Raw genomic sequence first — 20802 nt, 5'->3', positions numbered from 1 at the left:
GAAAAAGGAGGAAGACGAGGCAAACCTCCCGACGAGGCCTGCACCCCGAATAATACATCGAACAGTGGCCGCATGAAAAAAAAAAACACTTTCAAAACAAGCAACAATAGTTTTACGTCAGAAATAGCAAACACTGAAAAAACGATGCAAAGATAATAAACAGCAATTGGCAGAAAACACGATATGCACACTCGGCAGTAAAGGAAGCAACGCAAAAAACAAAATATACAAAGTTAGCTGAATTTATAAAGGAAAAAGAATCTTCAGTTTTTTCTTAAAACAAGATACACTATGACTTTCTATGGCGATTTTTACTAGAGACTGATAAGCATTACACAATGTTACAATTTGGTTATCTATAGTTTGTTTTCCATAGTTTGTTCTAGGTCTTTCAGTAGATAAGGCGACCGCACGTAAACCATACGTAACATTTCTTGATTTATAAGCATTTTGGAAAGACCTGAAAGTATGCTTTACTTTATGAAAAATGTGAACAGCCCAACTCAAATTGTAGGAATGAAAGAAAGTGCGAACATGAAATGTTTCGAAAGGATTATTTTCGACAACTGGTCTTGAACATAATGAGCGTAGAGCTCTTTTCTGAAGAGAAAGCAATTTACACGAATCAGTTTTGTTGTAAGTTCCCCACACCAGGCTGCAGTATACAAGATGGGAATGAACAAGGGCAAAGTATAATTGTCTTCTAACCTGTAGTGGAAGTGGATGCCTAATACGATAGATAACACAAATAGACACAAATAGACGAAGAAGTAAACGTGGGGAAGGGAGCACTAGTGCTGCATTTGAAATAGTCCACCATCTCCATATTAGCAATTGAAGTCCGTGGAAACAGGCTAGACCATGCAGACGCTTCAGCATACCATTTGGTGGAGCATCCATGCTACTTGGCTGTCTATGCTCCTCTGGGCTTGAGTACTGAGGCTCATCAGATGTGCTTGGCTGGCTACCTGAGAGAACATAAAGAAGGCAGGAGAGTCATCATATGATCGTTCAATGCGACCCTAACCCACACCGTGTTCTATCTTTACCAACATCAGTGTGTGAGGAAGAGCAGCATTAATTGGTCCCGACCTATATATATGCCTATAAGTTGGTATCAATACAGCTGAAGAAAACAAATCTGATACATTTTTCAGCGACGTGAACGACACAAAGTGGCCACTTTTTCAGGCTATAGCACAATGTTTTTATTTGCAAATATATTTTCATGCGCTTAAAAAAACTGGGTGAGCAGTTAAGAAAAATAAAGCGAGAACAAACGAAAATTAGATGCTGGAGAGGAAATACAAGCGGGGTCATTAGCTTTCCCACGCAGCGCGCTTGTCACTGTAACCGCTAGATAAGTATTATTTCGTAATTTATGTTTAACGCTGACAACTGTATTTACCATCTATCAGTTTGTTTTGAAGGCCCTAATTTGCCACGTCATTGAGGAGTATCAACAAAAGATGAAATACAGAGACCTTGACGAAACGCGCCTGCATATAACGTGCTACGGAGCACGCAAGTGGAAGCGCAGGCGAACAGCGGCAAAGTAGGAAGAGAGCGAAAATGATTCATCGAAACGCAAACATATGCGACTGGGGTTTAGATGCAAATTAACCTTCCGTATGTCGCATGCGCAGAACATCTTCATTCTTGAAAATAGCCCGCCATTTGGGCGCCAACGCCACAGCGAGTTGTTGCTACACATAAGAAGTTTGGTGCCAGCACTCGTGTTTGCACGTTTACATCAAAGCAACTGGGGCTGAGTTTAAAATGAATGCATCGCAGTCGCTGTAAACTTACCTTCCAGCATTGCGTACAGTAGCTGTTCTGCCGTAGGCGGACCCGAATCCCCGCCACCGTAAACGGACGCCATGTTGTTTGTTGCTGAGCAGCGAAACCGCGAAATGTTGGCGCTGCTGTCGAGCGCTTCCGGCCGCTCCGAAATGCACCCTTGTTTTCGGCTGGGGCGCCGTGCCTCCGGCTCGGATCACGACGCGCCCGCAGATTGGCTTGCTCCTGGGTCGCTCTGATTTGGAGCCTCAAAGCGACCAGCCGAAGGCGCCTTTAGAGACGCCTAGCCGCGTCTGCTCGGCCAGATCACGCGGTCAGACAGCAGCTGCTCCGCGGCTGTAGAGCCCCGGCGCAGCGACGGTGAAGAGTCGGATCGGCTGCGCGATAAACTCACGTGATACGTTGCCATGGGAACAGCGTAGCATGGACGTTCAAGGTCAAACATGCGGCGACGGCGAAATCGCTCTGAAGAAAGTATTAATACCTTTCGCTTTTAAAATCATTGCTTACATACATACATTAATACCACTGAATATAAGTTTGGAGACGTAAGTTGTACGAAGCTCATGTTCAGGCTCATTACGGGTTGTACTATAGCACATTAATGCAGGAAGAGATATCTCTGTAGAAACTTTGAGTTCATAACTTTGCCAATTTTTTACATTATTAAGAATGGAAACATCGAGATAGTTTAGTAGAATTGCCACTCTCTAAGGAAGGTCATTTGTTCGCTACTTGTGGAGTTATTCATTTTTCACAAACGCGTGTCTTAACAGGTAAAGTAGCGTAGTGTTGCACCTGATAGGGTCACTAAGATATTGTTTATTACCAATGTTCTAGTGGTGAAGATGCTTGTAGGTATAAACTTCCTATTTATTATTTGGTGCAGAATAAAAAGTGGTGTTAAAAGAATAATATGTGATATTTTATTTACGCAATAGATGACATTTTCTCTTCTAGATGTCGAGCGTACCGACGTTTCTTCAGACGTCGTCCCGACTAATCTGTAGTGGTAAATTGCGAGAAAAAAAGGCGTTATAACCTTTTGTTCTAATATGCATCCAAAAAAACAGATGCCGGCTACAAAGTAGAGCGCTTACAACATAGCACAGTTTTCTGAACATCACACCAATGTGATTATGACATATCTAGCTGAAGAATGTAACACCAAATATTTATGCTCCTTCCCGATATTTCTTTGTTTTGAATTCATGACCACGAAAACACATTTTGTGTTTGATGCGAATAAAATTATTTTCTTATTCTCTTTAGGCGAAATAGCTGGGACAATTGCTCAGCTTTTACATTGGCTATTTTAAACAAGAAGACTATATTGGTAGCGCTTAGCAATAAGCTTGGGTCTTCTCCGTGCAGTATAACTATCCAATTGTATTGGTGCCCAAGATAATTTATACACAGATTAAATACGAACGGCCCCGGAACGCTGCTCTGTGGGGCATGGGATGGAGTGTGGCGGAATGTAGAATGTTAGCCAATATTGTCGGCACGTTACGATCAGCTGGTTAGGAACGACTGCAATAGAGTGTGTGTTAGCTCTCGGACACCATACTGAACGAACTCGTTAAGAGTTGCGGGATGCATTGAGTCACAGGCTCCGAAGTCTACAAAAATTCCGAGGGCGAACTTATTAGCCTCAACGATTTTGTGTCTGGTTTCTTTTTGTAACACCCCCGCAGGGGGGCGCCTGCAGCTTGCAGGCGTCGCGACGGGCAGTGGCGACACCGCGGGTTCCCGAGCATCCACAGGGACATCCCCGCAAGGGGATGATGGTGAACTGTGCATCACCACGGACCCGAGCACCCGCGCTTCGCCGTGCGTGGCATCGCCGTGTCCGGGAAAAAGGGATCCTGGTGGTTGAGCCGATGCCGAGCGTTTGGACCTTTAAGGCCCCTCGGCGGAGGCAACACACCACTTTGGCCCCAGCTTCCTGTAGACGGCACCTCCGGCCTGACCCGTCCGGGGGAAATCGGCAGTCGCCTTTTCCTATCCTCCCCTCCATCTTTCACTTTGCTACCCCTTTCTCACAACTCTCCTGTCTCCTACGCACTTCAAGTTACTTCCTTTGTTCCTGGCGGCGAGGGTTAACCTTGTGCGGCCAACCACCCTGTGTTGCGTCGTATTTTGTTATAGTTGAGGTGTACAGCTGGCGTGGGCAGGACTTGCTTGCAAGTTCCTGTCCCGGCCCCTTGTTGGGATCCATGGTGGGTGGCTGGCACCGCGGCCGAACAACAGACGTATTCCATGGCTCCCCTCCACTCACAAAATGATCGCTCTCAAAAAAGAGTGCGGACCGAAGCAACAACCCACTACCTTCAGAAGTCCAAGGACACTTTCCCGAAATTTCACGTCATTCACAGCGAAGCAACAGATAAGTCCGCCCGAACAATATCCCCATTCATAGTCACAAAAACCCTAACCTCTGCCTTCGGCACGGGTTACAAGCTAAAAAAATGCCTAGTGGCGACCTTCTACTAGAACTTAAAGAGAACGATCAATATTCTAAACTGTCCAACATAGTGTCCATTGGGGATACAACTGTCTCAGTGACTGCACATAGATCTTTGAACACCGTCCCTGGTGTGATCTCCGAAATCGATTTCATTCAACTCACAGAAGAAGAAATGCTTGAAGGTCTAAAAAACCAAAATGTCATGAATGTTCACCGCATAAATTCCGAAAGGAAAAGAAAGAAATCGCAACAAAACATCTTGTCCTCACATTCAGCTCAAGCACACTGCCCGAGTCAATCGAAGTTGGTTACCTAAAGATAAATGTCCGACACTACATCCCAAACCCACGACGGTGTTTTAATTGCCAGCGATACGGCCATTGCTCACACAGCTGTCGTGGTCGGAAAACATGTGCGAAATGCGCCTCGCAAGAGCACGTCTCTGAAAGCTGTGAAGCTGCAACACTACATTGCGCAAACTGTCAAGGTGACCATCCCTCCTACTCAAGATCATGCCCCTCATGGAAGAATGAGAAAGAAATCATAACAATGAAGACAAAGCAAATATATCTTTCAGGAAGCACGACAACTCTTTTATGCAAAACACACATTCTGTTTCACAGCAAGAACAAGCTTCGCCGATGAGGTGCGCGGCGGCGCTGCACCACACCGCGTTCCGGCTTCTGCCCAGGCAAAACCTCAGGCAGGGCCACCTGCGCCCCTGGCAGGGTCAGCAAATGCTGCCCTGCCACCACCCCAAACGGTCTCGCCGTCCCTTGAGTCGGCGGACGATCAGACCCCTCCTTCTCGGAGGAGGCCTGAAGTACGTACACGTGCGGTATCACCGCAGGCATCCAGCGCCTCCACCGAGGCGATGGATATATCATCTGGCACGCCCGTCCCGCACGGGCGGCACATGTCACTTGACCGTCAAAACAAAGAAAGGACTCGAATCACAGGTCCTCTTGTAAAAGAAACCTAGGCTCCCACTTCTTCCGTCAAAAAAAAAGGCATTCCTAATACAATGAAACTGCCGTGGACTTTTAAATAACTACAGTGACATAAAAGATCTGTTAGACACTTTTTCCCCTGTGGCTTTATGCCTTCAAGAAACAAACCTAGGTCCAAAACACTATAACTTTTTATGGAAATACAAAGTCTTTCGTTGTGACAGAGAGCAAACTAGTAATCTCTCTGGGGGTGTTGCTATTGTAATTCAAGGCGGTGTGATGACCCCCATAATGCGCAGGTCCACACGGGACGGAGAGGCAAAGAGACACCGTATGGCTCAGTTTAAACAAACAGATATATTCAATAATTACACATGATTAAGATTATACATCAGAGGCTGGGGCGTCCGAGCTTACGTGCCGACGACTTCATGGGGGCGATGGAGTGGCTCCGGAGTTGGGCTCGAGCGGTTGCTGGCAGAAGCTGCACGCCGTCGGGCTTCGGCGCTGAAGGCCCTCTTGGCGAACGATGTCGTCCTGAGCGTGCTTCTTCCGTACTGCTTCTCGATTTTTATATCCTCTTCTCCACACTCCCTAGGGTGAGGACGCCCACGCCGGAGGGGAAGGAGGGGGGCTAGGGCTTTCACTTGGGCGCACAAACATACCACCGCACTTATTGTCTCGCCCCCCTCACGTGTTGAGTCCGAGGGAAAGAAGGTTGTCTTCGCGGTAGCGCATAGCGTCGGCTGTGGTACGGCGCGCTCTGGCCCGCTGACAGTTCCCGCGGGTCACCGGCCTCCATTCTTCATCCATCAACTGACACTCGCTCCTCAAGGTAAGGCGCGCTCTGGATCGCTGACAGTTCCCTTGTCCTGGAATGTGCCCGGGAGGGCCGCCCCTGGAACCGCCACGCCAATTGGGGAGGATAAAGCCTGTTTCCCCGCGGCGGCGGCGGCGGGTCCGGTTGGGTCCGGTTGGGCTTAGACCCCTTCGTTCTGGTTGTCACTCTCAACGAGCATGGCTGGGTAATTGATGATGCCTGTCATCTGGGTCTCCGTCTACGCCGCGCCGTCGAACGTGGAACCTCGTAGCACACACAAGGAATGTACCTCGTAGCACACACAAGGAATGTACCTCGTAGCACACACAAGGAATGTACCTCGTAGCACACAAGGAATGTCACACTCGCTCACCCTCCAGAAGAATGTTCTCCGAACATTTGAGTCCCTGCAGCTCCCCTTGTCTTTCTGAATCGCCTCGCACAGTGCGTCCGACAAAACACTTTTCGCTGCACTCAACACCACTGCACAACACCATATGCCTCCGCTGTCATAACTGGCGTCTCCAGGGGCAGCACTGATCTTCTTTTACAGATAAACATGAAACTCAGCACCCAAGCCTCTCCTTTCTAGTCCAAACTGGACGAAATAAATTTACCACAGTTACAAAGGAGCTCCCACTTCTAGCACGATCACGGCACAGACAAAAATATAGATAACGAAAGGAAGTAGGGCAGGTTCTGCATGCGCTCCGCATGCTATCCTGTGAAGGTGAAACTTAATGACAGAAAGGTTTAACTACTAACTCCGATAACTTAACACACACGCATATAGCAATGTTATGAGCTGCGGCATTACACAATTCTGACCAGTTCACAACTCCGCTCTGTTTACACCATTAGTCCGACTTAGCTTTCCGATTTCGCAGCGGATATCGGCCTTCATGAGTCATACTAAGTCTGTGACAATTTGTCTGCTTTGGGACTCGCGAGGGCTCGTGGCAGGAGCCTCTCCTGGCGTTATCTGCGCGGCAACCTCGCGCGCTTCTTCTTCTAGCAATGCATGAAGTAAATCCGGTGGCATTCCGGCCGTCACCTCTGGCGCCTGCCGAACAAATGCAGGAGAGGGCGTTTCTTGCGAACTATCTGCGCGCTCCGCTTCACTTCTGTCCCCATCAAAATCCGCGCTTTCCCTTTCCTCATTTCGTGAATACTGAACCGGTGCCGACTTGAGGCGATTTGCGTGTATCCTTATCAAGCGCCGGTTCACGTCTCGGACTCTGAAGTTTACCGGAGAAAGCTTCTCGACAACCTCGCACGGTCCCCTCCACTTCGTCTGGAACTTACGAGCTAGCCCAATCTGCCTTTGGCAGTTTTCAATGTACACGCTGTCCCCCACATTAAACGGCGCGTCTCTAGCACTGCGATCGTGCACCTCCTTCCTGCGCTTCGCCGCTTTCTTTAAGGCCTCCTTTGCGATGTCCCTCGCCACTTGCAAGCGCGATTCTAGCTCCACCTTATAGTCGTCCAGTGAAGCGTATGGGACACGACGGGGGCCCTCTGGCACTTCACTAGGCTGGTCCGGGTCTCGGCCGTAGAGAAGAAAGAATGGCGATTCGCCCGTGCTCTCGTGTGCTGCGGAATTGTAGGCAAACATTGCATACGGGAGCCACAAGTCCCAGTCCCGCTGGTCGCGCGAAACAAAATGCGACAGGAACCCGGCCACGGTTTGGTTCAGTCGCTCCACCGCGCCGTTGCAAGCCGGATGGTACGGTGTTGTCTGTTGCTCAGCGATCTTAAGCAGCTCGCAAACTCTTCTCTCATTAGCTGCGACACGAAGTTCGTTCCCCGATCTGTCAAGAGTTGCCTCGGGGGTCCATGTCGGAGCACGATCTGTTCGACAAATGCTCTTGCAACCGTGTCTGCCTTCTGATCTGGGAGTGCTACCGCTTCCGCGTATTTTGAAAGGTGGTCGACAAATACTAAAATGTACTTGTTTCCGGAAGTGGTCGTGGGCAATGGGCCCAATATGTCCATACCTGTCCGCTCGAAGGGAGCCGAAACCTCAGGGAACGGCTGAATTGGAGCTGGTCTTCGTCCCTTTGGTGTTTTTCTTTCGAGACAGGAATGACACTTCGCACAGTAGTCTCTAACATCCTGTCGCATGCCACTCCAAAAGTACAAACGCTCCACACGCCTGCGTGTCTTCGTTACGCCAAAATGACCGGCGCATGGCGCATCGTGAAACGCGCAAAGAACCCTTTCTGTCCACGACCGAGGTATGACGACTCTCTCCCAAGCGGTTTTCTCTGGTCTCCCTTTCCTGGTTGGCCTCGTGCGCCGACACAGGGTGCCGTCTTTGCCAATGAAATAACCTAGCTGTTCGGGGTGAGACGGTGCGCCCTCTAAGCTTTCGATTATTCGCTTCAGGTCACGATCTTTGCACTGCTCTGTGCGTAATTCGGCGGGGTCGACTACGGGGACAAACTCATCTATAGCTGCCACGGCAGCTGTGCGGCTGAGTGCATCAGCATTCAGATGCGTCTTTCCTGACTTGTGCTCAACTTCAAAGCAGTATTCCTGCAGGTGTAGATTCCATCTAGCGAGTCGCGAGCTAGGGTCCCTGACACTCATCACCCATTTCAGAGGATGGCAGTCTGTCACTAGCTTGAATTTGCTGCCGTAAAGGTAGCATCTGAAGTGCTTTACTGCCCAGACAACGGCGAGGCACTCCCTTTCCGTAGCTCCGTACTTTTGCTCTGTGGGGCTCAGCTGTCGGCTAGCAAAAGCAACGGGATGTTCTTTGCCCTCGATAACCTGAGAGAGCACGGCACCAACTGCGAACTTTGACGCATCTGTGGCCATAACGAAGGGCAAATTAAAATCCGGGTGGCGCAACAGCGGTGCACTCATTAGCTTCCTTTTCAGGGCCCCAAAAGCATTCTCCGCGTTTTCGTCCCAGCGAAAGGCGACATTTTTGGCTGTTAAGGCGGTGAGCGGCTTAGCGAGCTTGGCGAACTCCTCTATGTGCCTTCGGTAGTAACCGATCAGGCCGAGAAACTGCCGGACCTGGCGGACGCTAGTCGGGGATGGAAAATCTGAGACACACCTTAGTTTCTCAGGGTCCGGTCGCACGCCGTCAGCTGAAACAACGTGCCCGAGGTATTTCACCTCGTTTTTGAGGAATTGGCACTTAGAGGGCTTCAGCTTGAGACCCGCTCCTCTTAGTCGCACCAAAACCTGCTCAATATCGCGCAAATGGTTCTCAAAACTGTCACTGTATATGATAATGTCATCCATATACACGAAGCACAGCCTCCCCAGAAGACCTGCCAGGATAACATCAGCGGTTCTCTGCCAGACAGCAGGGCTGTTGGCCAGACCCATCGGCATTCTTTTCCATTCATAGTGCCCTGAGGGCGTGTTGAATGCCGTTTTCTCGGCATCTGCCGGATCCATTGCTATCTGCCAGAATCCCGCCGCCATGTCCACTACCGTGAAGTACCTGGCAGAGCCCAGCTGAGAAAGCGTCTCCTGTATATTGGGGATGGGGTATGGATCGATGGGAGTTACGGCATTTAGTTTGCGGTAGTCCACTACCAATCGATACGAGCCATCTGGCTTTTCCACCAATAGTGCTGGTGCTCCCCAGGGTGACTTTGAGTGTTCGACAATGCCGCGATCAATCAGGTCCTGCACCTGCCGCTCCATCTCCTCACGTTGGGAGTAAGGAATCCTGTACGCACGCTGGTAAACGGGCGATGAAGTGCCGGTTTCTATCCTGTGCTTTATAACGCCACAGCAGCCCAAATCCAGGTTGGACGCGGCGAATACCTCCGAGTAGTCGTTCAGCAAACCAGCCAGAGCCTCCCTCTCCCTGGATTTTACGTGAGAAAGATCGAACGACACCTTTGGAGCAGCCGAAGGACTAGCATGCTCTACAGTTGCGAGTACCGTATCGGTGGGCTCACGTTTCTCTATCGCAGAGGTGAAGAAAGCCAATGTTTTGTTCTTGGGAAGGCTCAGTGGCTGCTGGATACAGTTAACCACCCGTAGGGGCACTCTGTGGGCGTCATTAACTGTCACGAGGCACGCGGCTGCCTTCAGGCCATTGCTGAGAGAGTCGACCGGCTCAAGCACTCCTACGGCGCCGCTCTCTACATCTGAAGGCACAAACGCGTACAAAATGTGCTCCGACCAAGGAAGGACGACCGCCTCATCGACCAGCCTGACGGCAACCCGCGAATATCCCTTCTCCAATGATCCCACTGTTTGACGGGTGTCAATATCGGTAATGCGAATCTCAGCCCCTCTCCTGTTCAAAAACGGAACTTTTGATCCGCCCGCATTAACCTCTTCGTCAGAGAATGAGACTACTACCTTCCCTTTTCTCAAAAAATCCTGCCCTAATATACCTGACACTCCGTTTGGCAGAGACACCGTGTCCGGGCATACGTAGCAGGGGTGCTCCAATGCAATTCCGCCGAGAGAGAAGTGTAACCGGTAGAGTCCACTTATGCCAAGAGGATCCCCCGTTATGCCTACAAATTTGGTTGTCATACCACTAGACGCTTCCAACACCTCGCGGTCCCCCTTCCTTTGAAGCGTGTTAAAACTGCTCTCCTTAAGCAATGTCACCTTTGACCCCGTATCTATCAAAAATTCCATACAACAACCATTTAACTTGCAACGCACAACAGGGCATGCCTCGTCGGCCACACAAACTACCACCACCTCATCATCTACTGCTCCCTCCCCACGCTCCTCAGGCTGGGGAGGACTATCTAGTTTTTTGTCTCGGTATCTGGAGCCCCGCCGTAGGCTTGCTTAGGGCGTGTCTCGCCTGCTTCTCTTTGTGGCTCCCCACGGCGCACGTTTTGGCAGAACCTGGCGATGTGTCCGCGACCCTGGCAAGCGAAGCATACGATTTCTTCAAAATCTCGCATACCGCGCCTGTAGCTTTGTGGCGGTCTCCGGTTTCCAGCGAATGGGCGCTTTTGAGCGCGCGCTTCAACCTGGCGTTCCACCTGCTGAGATAGCAGCTTTTCTAAGCGATCTAACCGCTCTGTCAAGAGAGCAACCTCAGGGTTGAGCACCGCTCTCTATGACGCGTACTCTCGCTGCGGCTGTCGTTAGCGCCTCATTTCGTCCCTCATCCAATGCGGCCGCCACGGCTTGGTCGAAATTGCTCGGCTTGCGCGAGAGCACGAACCGGCGCACGGGGTCTTGCAGACCAGCCACGAACAAAGCGGTCATTTCCTCTTTAAGTAGATCCTCCGCGTATTTCTTCCTTAGCTGGTCTCCTTCCTCCTCCCTGCTTAACGTATCACGTGCTAGGCGCTGAAGCCGCGACGCAAATGTTCGCACGTCCTCCCCTACCATCTGTCCGGCGTCACGGAACCTCTGTACCCGCACGTGACGTGGTTCAGTGTCGAAATGCTCAAACGCGAGCTTCTTAAATTCCTCAAATGATTTTGTGGATTTTACTTTTTCGTCTCGCCATGCAAAATCATGAGCAGCTCCTGCCATCTTACACCTCGCCATTCCCAGCATTTGAGCATCGGACCATCCCCCCATTTTCCCAATCTCTTCTAGCACGGAAAAGAAATCGCAGATTGGAACCCCTGTCTTATCTCCCGTAAACGTCGGAATGACGCTTCCTAATGCCAGCATGCTTGCTCCGAGCGACGGCTGTGGAGTGGGAGCTCCCTCAGATACAGACATTTTTTTTTTCAAGCCCTCCAGTGCCTCAAGCCTCTCAAATGGGGGGTAAAAGTCCCACAATCAGTCCCGTGATTCCCTTTTGATTACAATTTTGAAGTCATGAATGTCACAGCATTCAGAGGACATTTCCTTTTGAGACCCCACTTCTGACACCAGTGTGATGACCCCCATAATGCGCAGGTCCACACGGGACGGAGAGGCAAAGAGACACCGTATGGCTCAGTTTACAAAAACAGATATATTCAATAATTACACATGATTAAGATTATACATCAGAGGCTGGGGCGTCCGAGCTTACGTGCCGACGACTTCATGGGGGCGATGGAGTGGCTCCGGAGTTGGGCTCGAGCGGTTGCTGGCAGAAGCTGCACGCCGTCGGGCTTCGGCGCTGAAGGCCCTCTTGGCGAACGATGTCGTCCTGAGCGTGCTTCTTCCGTACTGCTTCTCGATTTTTATATCCTCTTCTCCACACTCCCTAGGGTGAGGACGCCCACGCCGGAGGGGAAGGAGGGGGGCTAGGGCTTTCACTTGGGCGCACAAACATACCACCGCACTTATTGTCTCGCCCCCCTCACGTGTTGAGTCCGAGGGAAAGAAGGTTGTCTTCGCGGTAGCGCATAGCGTCGGCTGTGGTACGGCGCGCTCTGGCCCGCTGACAGTTCCCGCGGGTCACCGGCCTCCATTCTTCATCCATCAACTGACACTCGCTCCTCAAGGTAAGGCGCGCTCTGGATCGCTGACAGTTCCCTTGTCCTGGAATGTGCCCGGGAGGGCCGCCCCTGGAACCGCCACGCCAATTGGGGAGGATAAAGCCTGTTTCCCCGCGGCGGCGGCGGCGGGTCCGGTTGGGTCCGGTTGGGCTTAGACCCCTTCGTTCTGGTTGTCACTCTCAACGAGCATGGCTGGGTAATTGATGATGCCTGTCATCTGGGTCTCCGTCTACGCCGCGCCGTCGAACGTGGAACCTCGTAGCACACACAAGGAATGTACCTCGTAGCACACAAGGAATGTCACAGCGGTGTTGCAACCAGAGAAATCAAACTTAAAACTAACTATGAAGCTGTTGCAGTGACTGTCCTACATTTCAAAACAATTACAATATGTTCCATATATCTCGGGCCACACCAAACAGTTACACTAAATGACCTCGAAATACTTTTAAAGCAGCTACCAGAGCCGTATCTGGTAGTTGGGGATTTTAATGCCTACTCTGGTTTTTCGGGAAGCAAACAGACTGACACTAGAGGTCGTGTTCTATAAGATTTTATTTTTCACAACGACGTTTGCCTGGTAAATACAGGTAAACCCACATATTGCTCCCCAGCTTTAGGAAAAATGAGTTGCATAGACCTTTCCTTTAGTTCACCCTCCGTTTTTACTGATTTTAGTTGGAATGTTCTTGACAATCCGTACGGAAGCGATCATCTTCCTATAGTAATTAACTTGTCATCACCACCATCAATCATTCCAAATAAACCACGTCATTGGAAGCTCCACATAGCTGACTGGGATTTATTCCAGGAAAATGCTACACTGGAGACAGTTTTTTGAGAAGATCTTAGTGTAGATGAACTAAATGAAATGTTTACGTCTTGCATAATTGCTGCAGCACGTCTAGCCATTCCTCAGTCTTCAGGAGTGGTACGCCAAAACCACAAGGTTTGGTATAACCAAGACTGCAGAATAGGCAAAAAACAGCAGAATGAAGCCTGGGGTATTTTTCGCAGGAATCCAACAGCCCAGAATTTTATAAACTTCAAAAAAGAACGCGCAAAAGCCCGGCATACTCGCCGAAATGCGGAGAAAACTTCATGGCAAAGCTACGTATCATCTATAAACAGTTCCATTACATCAAAAATGTGGGAGCAAGTTCGTAAATTGAAGGGCAGATTCTCCCCTTTCACAATTCTCTTTCTAACAGCCCCTGGTGCACAAACAAGTATAGAAGAACAAGCAGACATCCTAGGTGAACATTTCGTATTTCCAGCTCCTCACACTATGCACAATTCATAAAATACAAAAAAACTATGGAGAAAGAAAGGCTTCCTACAAGCGCGTGCACAAACGAAGCATACAACAATCTAATCACAATTCATGAAATAAGAAAAGTTCTGTCTGCAGGCAAACAGACTGCGCCTGATCCTGATCAAATTCATTATGAAATGCTGGCACATCTCTCTCAGCGATCTGTAGAAGCACTTTTGAGATTTTTTAACAAAATATGGATTTCAGGAAAAATACCCCAAGCCCGGAAAAAGGCCGTTGTTGTACCATTCTTGAAACCGGGAAAACCACCAACCTCCCCTAGCAGTTACAGACCCATAGCCCTTACTAGCTGTCTCGCTAAATCGTTTGAAAGTGTTGTCAATATTAGGCTGATGTTTGTCCTTAGATCTCGTGAACTTCTTGATATCCACCAGTGTGGATTTAAAAAATCTTGTTCAACAACTGACCATCTGATCCGCCATGAAAATACAGTCAGAAAAGCATTCATCCATAGTTAACACTGCCTTGCAGTATTCTTTGATATGGAGAAGGCTTTTGATACCACCTGGATGTTTGGGATCCTCCGCGACCTCGCGGACCTAGGGATCCGTGGAAGGGTGCTGAACTGCCTAAAAGATTTTCTTTCTGACCGTTCAATCCAGGTACGCTTAGGCTCCACCCTTTCCAAAAAATTCAATCTAGAGAACGGTGTACCGCAGGGATGTATTTTAAGTACTACCCTTTTTGTCGTAAAAATAAATTCTATAGCTAAAATAGTTCCAAAGTCAATTATGTTTTCGTTATATGTCGATGACCTCCAAATAGCATGCACGTCCTCCAGCCTATCAACCTGTGAGCGACAGATTCAACTGACATTAAACAAACTTGCGATTTGTGCTGAAAGAAATGGGTTCAAGTCGTCAACACAAAAAACAGTTGCTGTTCTTTTTTCACTCAGAAGAGGTTTGCAGATTGACCCCACCTTGTACGTAAATGAAATTACACTTCCAGTTAAGCAAGAACATAAAATTTTGGGCATAACATTTGACAAGAAACCCACATTCCTACCACATTTAAACACCATCAAAAAGAAAGCCTCCCCATCCCTGAAAATATTAAAAGTACTGTCACGAAAACGCTGGGGATCTGATAGAACATGTCTTTAACAAATCTATAGGTCTGTAGTACGCTCTACTCTAGACTATGGATGCGCTGTGTATGGGCAATATCTAAAACGACTGGGCCCAGTGCATAACCTTGGTTTACGACTGTCAACTGGTGCATACAGAACATCCCCCATAAACAGTCTCTATGTCGAAATCAATGAACCCTCCCTTACAGAGAGAAGAACTATGCTCACATGCACATATGTCCTGAAAATCCGTTCCTTGCCGAAGCACATCTGTTATTCCATAGTTACAAACTGCACCTCCAGAACACTATTCAACAACAAACCCCCGTCAGTTAAACTTCTGCTGCTCCGCTTCGAGGATTGTTGCCAAACTTTAGGAGTACTGGATACCCTTCCTGATGTCGCCTCAGGGTATGACCCACTGCCCCCATGGTACAGCCTTCCCACTGTGTGTGACTTCACGTGAACACAATACCGAAAGAAACAAACGCCACACGAGCACATAATACATGAATACCGGGCAATACAAGAAAATTATGCGAACTACACAGAGTTTTACTCTGACGGCTCAAAAACGGCAGATTACTTCGGAAGTGGGGTAGTGCAAGGAAACTGGCAAAAGATAGTAAGGCTACCAAACTGTGCATCCATTTTTACTGCGGAGTGTTATGCTGTCTCTGTAGCTGTAAGGAGAATAATAAATAACAGTTTGGAAAAGAGCATAATCTACACAGATTCGCTTAGTCTGCTAACAGCATTACATTCCGGAAATGTAGTCGAACCCTCAGTAGGAAACATAGTACATAACATAGAAAAAGTTACAACACAGGGACGTATCATAAAATTCTGCTGGGTGCCGAGCCATGTTGGAATAGACGGCAATGAACGAGCCGACAAAAGTGCAGCACAAGTTCGCGGGCGTGAAATTGGAAAAGTCAGCGTGCCCCACAAAGACTGCATGAAATTAATATACAGAAATCTGAAGGCTAAATGGCAGACAGCTTGGGATAATGAGATAACCAACAAGCTGCATTGCCTAAAGCCTGTCCTCGGCGAATGGAAGACATGTACACACCAGGAACGTTTTACAGAAGTAATTTTATGTCGTCTCCGCATCGGACACACACACCTGACGCATAATTTCTTGCTAACCAATCAGGACAAGCCTCTTTGTGAATGATGTGGGGACGAGCTCACAATACACCATATTTTATTATAATGCCCAAAACTCGAAAAACTAAGAAAGAAGTATTTTATTCAGTTTTACAACCTGTGCATCCCATTTCACCATGCGCTGCTCTTAAGTGATGATGCAATTGTTGATATGTCTTCTGTTTTTAACTTTTTAAGAGAAGCGGGTTTTCTTGATAAACTGTGAATATCCCACTTGTCGTTGACACACCTCGGCCACTTTCTCTCTCCTGAGAAGAAGGCCGAGGTGTCTATTTTATTGGTTGGTAGCCTCCAGATCCTTGGCCTCTTAAGGACGGCTGCTGAGGTTACCCGACCTGCTTTCATGCGTTTAATACTAGCCGTTTATCAATCTAGTCTTCGCTCTCTATACTAGGTACAAGGAAATAACTTTTGAAACTTTCTACACCGCTTATTTTTCTTGTCTGTAAATTCTGGTGAAAATATTTCCTATACCTTGAGCTTGGCGCATGATAGCCTTAGCTGCTTATGCGCCATTAAACCCAACACAACACACAACACTCTTTTTATACCAGAACGGCAGATTCCTAGACATACTCTTTCCAAATTCACTCTGAGCTGCTGTAAAAAATCTGTTTAGTAAAGAAGCACTTCAGTCAGATGAGCGTATTCTCGCACACGCACTTAAAAAATATAGCAATAAGAAGTTAAAGTCCGCCGTTGCTTACGTCGTTCGGGCTTCCTGCTTTTTGACAGCAAAATTTCCACATTTAAAGGGATTGGTAAAACTGCCAGATGCAATCGGCAGGCTCAAATTATGCGCTAAGTAAGAACGTAAATGATGTAGGACATATTTTAAAGGTGAAATCTGAATATGTTAAGTTCGGAGCTCTTTAGGCACAAGAACGTGTCGTGCACTTACCATTTGGCCCCGCCGCGGTGGCTCAGTGGTTAGGGCGCTCGACTACTCATCCGGAGTTCCCGGGTTCGAACCCGACCGCGGCGGCTGCGTTTTTATGGAGGAAAAACGCTAAGGCGCCCGTGTGCTGTGCGATGTCAGTGCACGTTAAAGATCCCCAGGTGGTCGAAATTATGCCGGAGCCCTCCACTACGGCACCTATTCTTCCTTTCTTCTTTCACTCCCTCCTTTATCCCTTCCCTTACGGCGCGGTTCAGGTGTCCAAAGATATATGAGACAGATACTGCGCCATTTCCTTTCCCCCCAAAAAACAATTATTATTATTATTACCATTTGTCTGTAAGTTGCGAAACATGGCCTCAAGGTTATTAATTATATCGTAGGGAGCACGTAACAAGACTTACCGCCCAGTAATTGTCTAGAGTGGCAGCAAAGTAGGAGTTAAAGCTGTCTGTTAATCAAGATCTGGAAGGCTATTCCCCATCAACGAGGAGCTCCACCGTATGGGTGTCGTTAGAGCGTGCTCCCAAAACGTAATTTATAATTTTCTAGAGTCGCCCTTGTCGACGCGTAATCACGCTACTGAACAACTATTGGCAGTACTCAACTTTAGCTTTACTCAAAGGGGCGTTATTCTTATTGAAAAATATTTTTAGGGCTGCCAGTGTTGAAGGATCATCGTTTAAATATGAAAAAGTTTCACTGAACGGTTTGTTCTTACGAACTTGCTGTATTTATACACAATGATTGCAATATTGCTGCGCCTGCCGTCCAAGCCAACTTTTATATTCTGGCAAAATAGAACTTACAAGCTAGAACTTACAACCTTGCCACCCGATTGTCAGGAAACTGACGCTCCTGGCAGGTTTCATTTGATTTATTCATTGGTCGCGAGAGGCTGTATGGGAAGATCACTCTGGGTCTCACAACCCCACTGGTGGCTGTATTCGAAACAGCCACCTGCGGGGGCGCAGCAGTATCTATCAACCGCTGCACCACTTCACCCGGAGTGGTATGATGACCCTCCTGTTCTATGAGTGGCATGTAGAGAATGACCAGCTCCGCAACGTGTGCATGCAGGCACAACATAGGCTACAAAGAAGGAGTCCTTGCGCGAGAGGAATTTCGATCGCTGCATTGTACCGTTAAGGTTAGGTGAAGCTTTCATATCTATTCATTAGAACGAAAAGAGTGCAAATCCAAGGTTGGTAATGTAGCCGAGGAGCTCTACACGAATATGTACAGAAGTCAATGCAAGGTCACGTCGTGCCAGGGATCAGTGCGGGTTTGTTTCAAATGTGGACATGCGTTTGTCATTATCCGCGTTATTTACCGCCCTACTGGCATGAACACTTATTCTAAAGTGGATTCGACAGAATGTTAAGCGATGTTGCCGTTCGATTTACTAATTCAACATCACTGTTACTAGGTGATTTTGACTTTCCAGCAATTAATTGGTCCGCAATTACAGCTATACCTTATGAATCTGGAGCTCAGGCTTTCGTCAAGCCTTACTTCGATTTTTTATTGCAACAAAGTTTTCTGCACATACGCGTCTTTCATCCCCTTCTGGCAATGATCTTATAATACGAAATAATCTCTACTTTTGTTTCATCATTACGCTCTTAAGAGGCTTTTCTGATCATTCCATAATCACGGGAGAATATAATGTGGTGCCTCACAAAAACGCATATCACAAAAATCAAAACAGGCTACAACCGAGCAAACTTCGGCAAAGTAAACGTTAAGTTAGCAGTTTTTGCACAGCATTTCTCGATTTTTTGTCAAGCTCAATGAAAATCTACTGGAACCTGTTCAGTAGTAAATTTATTGCTCTTATTGGCAGATTCATGCCCGTCATCAATATATCATGCACTCACACCGCGGCTTGGTTTATATGACACCTACGTCGCCTAAACTAAAGGAAAAAACAGCTCTGCAGACCAGCCAACAAGAATAGGCAGTCCGATACCTGAAAACGCTGCAAAGCATGCGATAAGGATGATCAGTCGGCACTGATATCTTGTTAACTAATAGCCCTCGGAAGTTCTAGCAGGCAATAAACCCCCCAAATCAGCCTGATATAAATTTAACCAATAATTGGGAGGTGCTGTTTCTGTATCTGAATGAGCCCAGGTTCGCAATAACACATTAAATCTGTTTTTGTCCATACAGAGGGCTCTTTAGATCCTACTACTATGAGTAGTTGTAATACCACCAAGCCCGAAATATTTATAAGCGAGACAAATATCTTCAAATCAAATCAAATCAAATCAAATCAAAAGAAGCTTTATTTAATAACCTTTACTAAGGAAATGCAAAAGCAAATCAGCGTCTGATCAGGTTATTTCAACATAAAATACTCATGAATTCTTCTGAAGGTATCCATTGCATCTTGTGCACTATTTTTGCGCAATTTCTTTCACCTTGTTACATTCCACTAGTGTTTAGCTAAGTGGTGCCCATTTTGAAACCGGGGGATCATTCGTCACCACTCAAACTTGGCATACTTCGTTAAACAGCACAGTCTGCAATCTTCATAAATGCCTAAGTCATTTGCAGGTAAATAACTATTCAGAACACATCATCTTTAAGTACAAACATGCCTTCCGTAAAGGCGATTCAAGCGAATCACAACATGCTGCGTTCTAAAGCATTTGACAGGGTGCTTCACAATCGGTCAAAACCAAATTACCACTGCTTTATTAGCACCCTGTTGTTATAACATGCATTAAACATTTCCTCTCCCACGTTCCAGTTTACCACTGTCAATAACCATAATTCATCTACCAGTCAAGTACATTCTGGCGTCCCACAAAGAAGCATGCTTGGCCCTAACATTTCGTGATATTTATTAATGATTTAACATTCCCAAATCCGACTTTTCGCCGACAATTGCGTAATTTAGCGTAAAATTTATTCTAACGGCGGTCGCCTAGCCATTCGATTTGACCTCGACTCAATGTCAGCATGGTGCTCCTACTGGCTCAAGTCAGTTCACCTTTCGAAAACAAAACTTGCCTAGCAGAACCGCGGAGGTGTTCATGTATTATGTTTCCGCCGTAAAGTTGCTCGTTTATCACTTTTTCATAAAATGCATCATCAATCACCACTGCATAACCTCTTCGTTTGTTTGTCTTCTCCAATTCTGACCGACAAGATCATCCCTTTAACGTTAAGGGCGTGTCATGTCATAGATTTACCTACGCCCATTCATTATTACCACACACTACTGCTAATCGCAACGCTCTGCCTTCACGTATCGCGACTGCCACTGATCCGGACAAATTTCGCAAAATAATGTCTGCCATTAGTAGTATTTAATTTCTTGGTTTCATTGTTTCATATCATTGCATTGGGTCTTTTGGCTCTGTACTTTTATTAATCATGACTCACATAGTCTCATTTGAATGCAGGCAATAACGTTTCACTGCCGCTGCTGTGTTAATTTTTCTGGTTTAGACAGCTCACGCTACTACATTTGTACGAGAACTACCGTGACTCAACACATATTTACACTGATGGATCTGTCCTTCCAAGCAGCTCCGCGGCGGCAATCGTCATTCCAGCGAAAGCTACAACAATCAAATTTAAGACGACCCACGCGACAACATTGACGGCAGCAGAGCTCGCAGCGCTCTTAACTGCCCTTCATCACATTGGTGATGAACCGCAAACAAATGGACAATATTCTGCGACTCGAATGCGGAACTGCAGTCTCTACTGTCACCTCTACGACGCGGACCGCACGAACAACTAATCTTTCATATTACAGAGACGTTACACCATATAAGTGATGCCGGCCATGAAATAACGTTCCAGTGGCTTCCAAGTCACTGCGGGATTATCGGCAATGAACGGGCGGATCACGCTGCCCGCTCAGCCAATACT

The 20802-nt window shown here is 47.5% G+C and overlaps 1 protein-coding gene and 1 long non-coding RNA gene across 3 annotated transcripts in view; one reads left to right on the top strand and one right to left on the bottom strand.

Moving 5' to 3' along the window:
• The window catches only part of LOC144106850 (uncharacterized), a 142478-nt gene that overhangs the window by 4907 nt on the left and 116769 nt on the right, over positions 1-20802 (top strand). The window lies entirely within an intron of this gene.
• Positions 1-20802, bottom strand: part of LOC144106852 (uncharacterized) — a 106037-nt gene that overhangs the window by 1260 nt on the left and 83975 nt on the right. The window contains exon 2 of the long non-coding RNA XR_013309137.1: positions 882-968. This is a non-coding gene — a long non-coding RNA (uncharacterized LOC144106852). The remainder of the gene's footprint in view (positions 1-881; positions 969-20802) is intronic.

Source organism: Amblyomma americanum, chromosome 10 (assembly GCF_052857255.1).
Source record: "Amblyomma americanum isolate KBUSLIRL-KWMA chromosome 10, ASM5285725v1, whole genome shotgun sequence".
NCBI classification, from domain to species: Eukaryota; Metazoa; Arthropoda; class Arachnida; order Ixodida; family Ixodidae; genus Amblyomma; species Amblyomma americanum.
The sequence above is the reverse complement of the archived record's forward strand: the minus strand, read 5'-3'. Positions and strand labels throughout refer to the sequence as shown.